Source organism: Mirounga leonina, unplaced genomic scaffold, assembly GCF_011800145.1.
Source record: "Mirounga leonina isolate KUSES-001 unplaced genomic scaffold, KU_Mleo_1.0 Mir_126, whole genome shotgun sequence".
In the NCBI taxonomy this organism is placed as follows: Eukaryota; Metazoa; Chordata; class Mammalia; order Carnivora; family Phocidae; genus Mirounga; species Mirounga leonina.
In genome coordinates this window covers 35,393,118-35,403,212 of record NW_023270314.1, presented here as the reverse complement: position 1 = coordinate 35,403,212, position 10,095 = coordinate 35,393,118, and the positions used below count along the sequence as shown (strand labels likewise).

At 35.0% G+C, this 10,095-nt stretch overlaps 1 protein-coding gene and 1 pseudogene across 2 annotated transcripts in view; one reads left to right on the top strand and one right to left on the bottom strand.

The window, feature by feature from the left end:
- The window catches only part of LOC118009036, an 18,343-nt pseudogene extending 13,056 nt beyond the window's left edge, over positions 1 to 5,287 (bottom strand).
- CNTN1 (contactin 1) overlaps positions 1 to 10,095 on the top strand; it is a 361,942-nt gene that overhangs the window by 175,266 nt on the left and 176,581 nt on the right. The window lies entirely within an intron of this gene.

Sequence of the window (10,095 nt, the reverse complement as noted above, 5' to 3'; positions counted from 1 at the left end):
ATATATATATATATATATATATATATATATATATATATATATATATACACACCACATCTTCTGTATCCATTCATCTGTTGATGGACATCTTGGCTCTTTCCATAGTTTGGCTATTGTGGACATTGCTGCTATAAACACTGGGGCACATGTACCCCTTCAGATCACTCCATTTGTATCCTTGGGGTAAATACCCAATAGTGCAATTGCTGGGTTGTATGGTAGCTCTATTTCCAACTTTTTGAGGAACTCCATACTGTTTTCCAGAGTGGCTGTACCAGCTTGCATTCTCACCAACAGTGTAGGAGGGTTCCCCTTTCTCCGCATCCCCGCCAACATCTGTCGTTTCCTGACTTGTTAATTTTAGCCATTCTGACTGGTGTGACATGGTATCTCATTGAGGTTTTGATTTGGATTTCCCTGGTGTCAAGCAATGTTGAGCACTTTTTCATGTGTCTGTTGGCCATATGGATGTCTTTTTTGCAGAAATGTCTGTTCATGTCTTCTGCCCATTTCTTGATTGGATTATTTGTTCTTTGGGTGTTGAGTCTTATAAGTTCATTATAGATTTTGGATACTAACCCTTTATCTGATATGTCATTTGCAAGTATCTTCTCACATTCTGTCAGTTGTCTTTTGGTTTTGTTGGCTGTTTCCTTTGCTGTGCAAAAACTTTTTATCTTGATGAAGTCTGAATAGTTCATTTTTGCCCTTGCTTCCCTTGCCTTTGGTGATGTTTCTAGGAAGAAGTTGCTGCAGCTGAGGCCGAAGAGGTTGCTGCCTGTGATCTCTAGGATTTTGATGGACTCCTGTCTCACATTTAGGTCTTTCATCCATTCTGAGTCTATTTTTGTGTGTGGTGTAAGAGAATGGTCCAGTTTCATTCTTCTGCATGTGGCTGTCCAATTTTCCCAACAGCATTTGTTGAAGAGACTGTCTTTTTTTCCATTGGACATTCTTTCCTGCTTTGTTGAAGATTAGTTGACCATTGAGCTGATGGTCCATTTCTGGGCTCTCTATTCTGTTCCATTGATCTATGTGTCTGTTTTTGTGCTGTACGGAAAGCTTTCAGGGAACAAAAGCTACCAAGAGCAAACCCGAGTATATTACTTAGCCTGGCCCCGCAAGGGCAGGGCAATGCCGCCTGGGGCAAAGACATTTGAGAACCACTGCAACAGGCCCCTCCCCCAGAAAATCAGCAAGAACAGCCAGCCAAGACCAAGTTTACCAATCAATGAGAACAGCAGAACTCCAGCACTAGGGGAATACAGCACATAGAATTCATGGCTTTTTTCCCCCCTGATTCTTTAGTCTTTCAAAGTTAATTTTTTTAATTTTCTTTTTTTTCTTCTTCTATTTTTTTTGAATTTTTCTTTTTCCCTTTTCAACCAACATCTTTTTTTTTTTTATGTAGTGTTCCAGGATTCATTATTTGCATATAACATCAATGCAACCAACATTTTATCAATCCCTTTTTTAAAAGTCTTTTTTATTTTTCATTTTTAGAGTCATATTCTATCCCTTCATAGTAGTTAACTTTATTTTTGGTATATATAAGTTGTTCTCTCTTAAAATTTTGGGGTACAGTTTCTTCTAACAAAATATACCCTGAATTTCTAGTGTATGGCTTTGTTCTAGTCTCCTGCCTGACCACATTTTCTCCTTTTTTTTTTAATTTCTCTTCTTTCCTTTTCAACCAACTTCTTATTTTATCAATTCCTTTTATAAAATCTTTTATAATTTTCATCTTTACAGTCATATATTACATTCCTTCATTGTATTAACCCTTATTTTTGTACATATATAAGTTGTTCTTTAAAATTTTGGAAGTCACTTTCTTCTAACAGACCAAAATATGCCCAAAATCTGGTGTGTGGCACTGATCTATTCACCAGCCTGATCATATTTGATCATATTCTTTTTTTTTTTTTTTCTCTTCTTTCCCTTTCTTTTCCCCTGGTTTCAGGTCTCTTCTGATTTGTTTAGTGTATATTTTTCCTGGGTCGTTGTTACCCGGTTAGCATTTTGTTCTCTCATTCATCAAGTTTCTTCTGGATAAAATGACAAGATGGAAAAACTCACCTCAAAAAAAAGAACAAGAGGCAGTACCGACTGCCAAGGACCTAATCAATAAGGACATTGGCAAGATGTCAGAACTAGAGTTCAGAATGATAATTTTAAAGATACTAGCTGGGCTTGAAAAAAGCATGGAAGACATTAGAGAAACCCTTTCTGGAGAAATAAAAGAACTAAAATTTAACCAAGTCAAAATCAAAAAGGCTATTAATGAAGTGCAATCAAAAATGGAGGCTCTAACTGCTAGGATAAATGAGGCAGAAGAAAGAATTAGTGATATAGAAGACCAAATGATGGAAAATAACGAAGCTGAGAAAAAGAGAGATAAACAACTACTGGATCACGAGGGCAGAATTCGAGAGATAAGTGATACCATAAGATGAAACAATATTAGAATAATTGGGATCCCAGAAGAAGAAGAAAGAGAGAGAGGGGCAGAAGGTATATTGGAGCAAATTATAGCAGAGAACTTCCCTAATTTGGGGAAGGAAACAGGTATCAAAATCCAGGAGGCACAGAGAACCCTCCTCAAAATCAATTAAAATAGGTCAACACCCCAACATCTAATAGTAAAACTTACGAGTCTCAGAGACAAAGAGAAAATCCTGAAAACAGCTCGGGAGAAGAGATATGTAACCTACAATAGTAGAAACATTAGATTGGCAACAGACCTATCCACAGAGACCTGGCAGGCCAGAAAGGACTGGCAGGATATATTCAGAGCACTAAATGAGAAAAATATGCAGCCAAGAATACTATATCCAGCCAGGCTGTCATTGAAAATAGAAGGAGAGATAAAAAGCTTCCAGGACAAACAAAAACTAAAAGAATTTGCAAACACGAAACCAGCCCTACAAGAAATATTGAAAGGGGTCCTCTAAGCAAAGAGAGAGCCTAAAAGTAACATAGACCAGAAAGGAACAGAGACAATATACAGTAACAACTCTTAGTTTCTTAAGAAACTCACTTTTACAAGGGCAAGAGTTTTGCAACCTGAAACTTTTAACTTTTTAGTTGACCTGACTGTGAGTTTGCCACATCTTATTATGTAATGTATTTAAAAAGAAATATAAAAGGCAGTACATGGTGCTTTTGTTTTTGCTGGAATGCTGAGAGTCAAAGAGGTTCAATTTAGCAGAATATAAATCACTAGCAGAATTATAAATCAATTCTTCTTCCTAAAAATTCAAGACACACTAAACAAATGGAACTCAAAAATGAGAACTGGAGAGTGAATAAACAAAAGCATGATGGGTTGAAAGCAAAATGTATCTATTGATAGAAAAAAATACTTATTAAAATACCAAAAATATTAAGCAGGAATATCCTGGTTATTATTATTATTAAAAATTTCAGATATAATTCAAATATAAATAAAGAATGAATGGTCACTTAGATAATTCACGTTAAAATATTTATTTTGCCTAAAGTTTACTGCTTAATTGTGTAACCTTTTTTTTTTTTCACCTTAACTGTGGAGATCATTATATCATTTCTGTATAATCATGTAAGGAGTTTAATTTTCAAGCTAAATCAAAATCGCTTAAAATGTTGATGGTTTAAGATTTGGGGATATAAATATGGACATATTGAATTCAATCCTGATACTTTATTGAATAAGACTAAAAGTCTTTTAGTAGCCTTAATAAGTCTTATGCATTCAAAATTAGCTCACAAAAATAAGAGAGGATGAATTACTGCATTCTCAAACCTATGAGTTTCTAACATCTTTACTCTAAGGAACTAAGAAACTACGGTAGTGATAGTCCTTAAATCTTTGAAACACCAAGCAACATTTTTAAAAATCTGTTTTAATTCAGCAGGGATTTTTGAGCCAAAGCCAAAAGTATTTCTTCTAAACTCATAGAAACTTGAAGAAAGTAAATAATTCTGGCAATTGAGCAAAGGGCTGCAGGGCTCCTGCGAATAGGTACAGCTGTCACTGCTTTCTTCCCTTATTTTTTTAGTTAGTGAGAGGGCCATGTTGGGGGGAAAAATCATTTGGGGTTTATATTTCTGCTGTTTATTTTATTTTCCTTTCATTTTTCCATTGCATAAGACAAATTGACTTGGAAGTTTTACCTGTTATTGGACTTCAAATGTTATCTCCAGGAAATCAACCTATTCCCAACCCCAACACCCTCCATATTTTGTTCTCATTTATTCAGATGTTTACTTGGTATTGCCCCTTGGATGTATAAGGGGAAACTGAAACCTACCACATACTCAAAACTAAATCTTTGGTCAACTCACTTTTTCACCAAACGCTGCTTCCCCTTTGCCAAGTAGCAGTGCCTTCCAAACCAATGGGCAAGTCAAGAGGTGAGAACTCATCCCTGACCTCCCCCCTTTCCCGCACCTCCTACTTTCAAGCAGAGTTTATTTCTCACAGGTCTGGAGCCCCCTTGAAGCTGAGGACCATATATTTTGGGTCTGTTGAATCTCTAAGGACCTAACACAGGGTACAGGATAGACCCTTAAATATTTTTAAACAAATCAAATTGCCTACATAACTGTTTCTACATTTGCTAACTAAATTACTGATTTTATATATCTACAGCGCAAATTGTATTGGCAACTGCACAGCATTAGAGAATCCATTAGATCTTGGAAGAGAAATGGTGTCATATCATTCCTCCCATTTGTAGAAATGCATGGAATTATGCTCAATCCAATGTTAACTGTTTAAAGCGAATCTTGTGCTTAACAGCTTCTAAATGAAGGCAGTTACATAGACATTCACAGGTGTGGTGCTTTTTCTTTTAATTATCAGTTTCTTCTATGATATATCTTCAGTGCCATTAAATACACACATACCCACTCACATGCACATGCACACACGTATTTATTGATCACACATGATGCAAAGTATTTAAGACCCAATAGGAATATGAAAATATATATATGTCATGTTCTTTTTCCTCAATAATTTCTAATCTAGCTAGAGGTGAAGAGGAACTAATACAGGTGTCTTGTGTACATTTTTCATGTAATTCTCACAAGTACATATTAATATTTCCATTTGCCAATTGCTGATATAACTTGCCCAAATGAAATAGTCATATGAAATAATTCTGACTGCATCTACACTCTTGTGTTTTAATCTCATTGCCTTTTGATAATATAAAAATCTAAAATGCTCTTACCATATGCCCAGACTTTCCAGGACAGTTTTATAGTCGGATGTTCTGCTATACTTATCCTCATAAGCCATCAAGACCTGTCAAAATACCAAATTTTGGCAAAGAAACACTTTTCCAAAATAATTTTTTTCTCAACCCCTGAAATTGTCTTCAAATATGTTTTCTAATAAAGTGTCCCTATATTCAGTTGGAAGTGGCTTTGCATTTGAAAGATAAGCAAGAACCTGATAATAAGGAATCCATGAGTGAGTCAAACAACTCACTCCATGATTTTATTTATTTATTTTTAAAGATTTTATTTATTTATTTGACAGAGAGAGTGGGAGAAGGAACATAAGCAGGGGGGAATAAGAGAGGGAGAAGCAGGTTCCCTACTCAGCAGGGAGCCAGATGCCAATGGGGGGCTCAATCCCAGGACCCTGGAAGGCAGCTATGCTCACCACTATACCACCAATGCAGATAATCCCAGGACCCTGGGATCACGACTTGAGCTGAAGGCAAATGACTGAGCCACCCAGGAGCCCCTCACTCCATGATTTTAGACAATGGAGAAAACCTCATATGAGGTTGCCAGAGGATAGACTTTCCTATAAAGATAAATCTTGATCTAGGTCTTGAAATATAGAAGAGATGTGTTTTCTCATCCATAAACTGAGGTTAATAATAATAACTGCATCATTGGTTCATATGAATATTACTTAATACTTAAGCTTCTAGAACAGAGCCTGGCTTGCAAGTTGACTGATGATGGAGTGTGTTTATCTTAACTATTAAACTAAGGACTATTTAATTAATCTTTTAATTTCTATAATATTTCTAATGATAATTATAATTATAGTATATACAATATGACTATAAAGTATAATATATACTATAATATTATAATTATGATTTCTATAACCTAGTATAATATATAGTATAACATATAAAATAGATATTTGTTGAATGAATTATGAAATGATGGTGTATCATTGACAAATTTGGGGGCAGAGAGTACAAGAGAGTTAACTTCTTTGAAGATCACATTAAATTTTGTATTATTCACTGAGCTTCAGATATTTGGATACATGTTCATTAAAATAATAAACTTATGGCACAGATTACTCTTGGTAACAGGGATCAGGGATAGATCCAGTGAGATTGCTCTGATCCTTGTGCCTAACTAGACTTTAAGTTTCTGAAGTTTGAGAATTTGTCTCCACTTCCGTTATCAAACTGGGGTTCATCTGCGCTCTTTCATATAGTAGGTGCTCAATAAATACTTGTTTGATAAGACTTACACTTGATACAAAGAAATAATTACTTATGTTAAGAGAGAATAAAGTTCTTATCAGAAACTGTGGAATCCCTCTCCCTTAGATTTCAGTTTTTGCATCAGCCACATCTTTGTTCTGAAATTATATATAAATGGAGGGATGTATCCACTCTTATCTTATTGGAAACTTAATATTTGATACAAATTTGAGTAACAAAGGATAAAGCTCTTTGTACAGCTCAAGACCATGTTGTTGCTGGCTGTAAATCTGAAACCTCCACATCAGGGCATCAAAATACAGGAGTTAGGGAGCTTCCTCAATATCTCTTCTGTCAATGGAACCATGAAAAGGAGACTGAAGAACAGAGTGTTCATCAACCAAAGCACGTAGGATTAAAGAGGATGATGATATTTTCTTGCAGAACAGTTCAGCAAGGGAAACTCACTCACTGCCTGTGGAAGGAACCAAAAGTTCAACACTTGGCATTTAAGTTTCCATAATTTGATTACACGCTTCTTCCCACTTATATTTTTCTAATGCTTGCTCACATGAGTTCATGCCCCGGCCATATTAAACTCTGGAGAGTTGTCTGAATTTAACCTTTACTTTCCTACTTTATGCTTTTACTATTGCCACTTCCATCTGCTTGCATAGATCTGCCTATCAAATATAGACCAATAATTTGCTTTTAGTAATTACTCCATAAATGTATTCAACAGACGTTAATTGAGTGCCTTCAATGTGTAAGGCTTTGCATTAGGCAATATGGAGTATAGAAAAAGGAATGAGACAAGCTGCAGTCGAGACGTTTAAATCTAGAAAGTCTCTCACTGAATGTATATCTTTGATTTACCAATATGTTTGCTGCTACTACAAAATGTCGTGACTTGTTAGGTGCTTCATAAATATGCATGGGATGAATGAATAATTAAAATTACCATCCAGCTACATTAATGATTACATTATTTTATAATCTTCAAAGAAATGAAACAAATTTCTTGGTCTTTGAATAGCACGCATTAAAAAGTGATAATCTGATTAAATAGCACAAATATTATATGTGTTTCAAAAATAAGTACTTGTGGAATTGTTTTAATAGAATTGAAGTGCATTTAAAAAATAATTCTCTTATATTGTTTCTAGCTATAGGGGGTTAAATTATTTTGGTAGGAATCATGCATCAGTTTAAGTACTGATACAATGACTTACAGCTAGTGACTCTTCTCTGTTGTTTAAAAAATAGAATGTCAAAGGTTATATCCTACTCTTTCCTTTTGTGTGGTATCTCTCTTAACCTGAACAGCAGCTAATAGGAGATATAAGATCATCAGGCTTGTTCTTTAATCATGGGTGGGTCTCTTGTCAGAAGACAGTAAGAAATTTTATGTGCTTTTAGATTGGTGGGGTAGAACAAACACCTGCTCTTTTACATGCAAGACATACAGATATCGTGCAGCAAGAAGCAGCTCCGACATCCTGAGCCTTTGCAGTTGCATTAGGGAGAATGGCTTCAAGTGGAGCTTCAGAAAGCAGAGTGGCAGTAACAGTGAAGCCTTTTTATTAGACGTGGCCATCTCTACAGAGGAATAAAGTCATACAAAGGAGAGATTACAGCCCAGGAAGTCTTTAAAACTCCCAGTGTAAATTGAGTGAGTGTTTCAGTCTGGTATGGTTTCTTCCCAGGTTTTGTTCTTTTGTGAATGTGTGGGAGAGCAAAAGGGAAAGAAGTTTGAAAGTTCTGTCTTGCTGGCATGGGAATTTTTTTTTCTGCTGTCAAAGACTTATTAAATCCTGTTTTGGATTTTTAGATGTGAACCACAGGGAAGGGATCATGGAACACATTTCTTTGTAGTAGTACAGCTATCTCAGATCAGTTTGAACTGCCGTTGGGCAACAAGACAAGTTAACAGCACATTCAGTCATGTCATTATAGTCCAACAGGTCTCATTTAACAGTAGGAACCCTTCCAGGTATTAGTCAAAGTGATGTATCAAAAGGCCTTATTCATTATGACATGGTAAAGTAAATCAGATGTAGACATACAGGATATTCAATTCTCACCCAGACCAAATGCCATAAAAAAGTACAGTGCAGACATAATTTCAAGAGGTAAATTATTAAATGTTGCATACCTTCTGATATTTAGATTGTACTTGTTTTAAATGTGGCCTTATGAATTCAGAAAACATTTGATTGTTCTCTGTGAGTATTGGAAATATTCTCACCTTCACTTAATATACTTAATACAATAGTTTTTGAACTTTAGTATGCTTACAAATTACCTGGGAAGCTTGATTAAAATGTAGATACTTGGGTTATTTTCCCAGAGACTCTAACTTTCTTGGGAGTTTCTCAGAAATCTGTTTTTTTAAACAAGTACATCCAAATGCTGTTCAGGTAGGTGGCCCCTAGCCTGTGTTTTGGGAAGCAGTAACAGCATTTTGAAAAATATGCTGATTAACAAATATACAAAATATCCTTTCTTGTAATCTAGAGCAAGGATAAATTCTAAGTATCTTTTAAAAAATAAACAGTGAAGAGTATAGGGCTTATATCTGTCTGGAATAGAAGGATTCACACCCTGACTCTGTGTATCTTTGGGCAATCCACATGATCCTGATGACTCAGTTCATCTCTAAAAATCTCAGCGACATTTGGTAGGATCAGATGAGATGATCTATAGATAAATAATTTGTAAAAAATTTAGCACATATGCTTGTTGTTGCTCCTTTACTGTCCCCATTAGCTGAAGTTACTTTGTTACCTTCATCACTCCTACTCATTATTTGGCTCCATTCAGTTGCTTCCACTGATCCTTTAGGCAAATCATTGACAACACAAGGATTATCAGTTCTGCTTCCCAGTGTCCTTCTAAACTTGTACTAAAACTCACCTGTCGTATTTCACCTTGTATTTGATATTCATCTGTTATTGTGAACAGCAATTCTTTGCCAAAAGTAGCACTATATTTAAAGTAGAATAAAATATGTATTTGCCCTTAAGTAATAAACTGATTCATATTAATACACTGATAGGAAAGAAGTTGAGTGGAATCTCATAAATATATGTTTGAGTTTTAAATCTTGCTTGATAAAACAGCTCCTGATGAATCAATAATTCATTGACTGAATCAATAATTCTTGGAATTGCAAATACTTAAAAAATCATATTGCCTGATTTGTTCATGATTACTATCTCCATTTTCCATTAGTATCTCAATTTTATAATTTCAAGCAAAATAATTGGGTAGAATTGGCACCATGTCATTTTCATGAGAGCGTAGGGGGGAGAGTTTGGAATCAGCAGGGCCTTTCTGCATTTTCTCAAATTTCAAGAGATACCTAACCATATATACATATACGCCTAAAATGTGGAACAAAATATATGTAGGACTTTCTATTTACTACCTAAAAGTGATGGTTTCCTGAAACTGTCTCAATGAATAAGCATGACTGTATCAATTATAGTCTTGTATGACATCATTGGCTTAAATTACCTGTGAAAAATACTGTGCTATAAATATCACAAACAGGGATTCTACAATTTTTTTTAAGTTCCTCTGCATGTATTACATGATTTTAAAAATAAATGAGTAATTAACTTAATCATAAATCCAATTATCT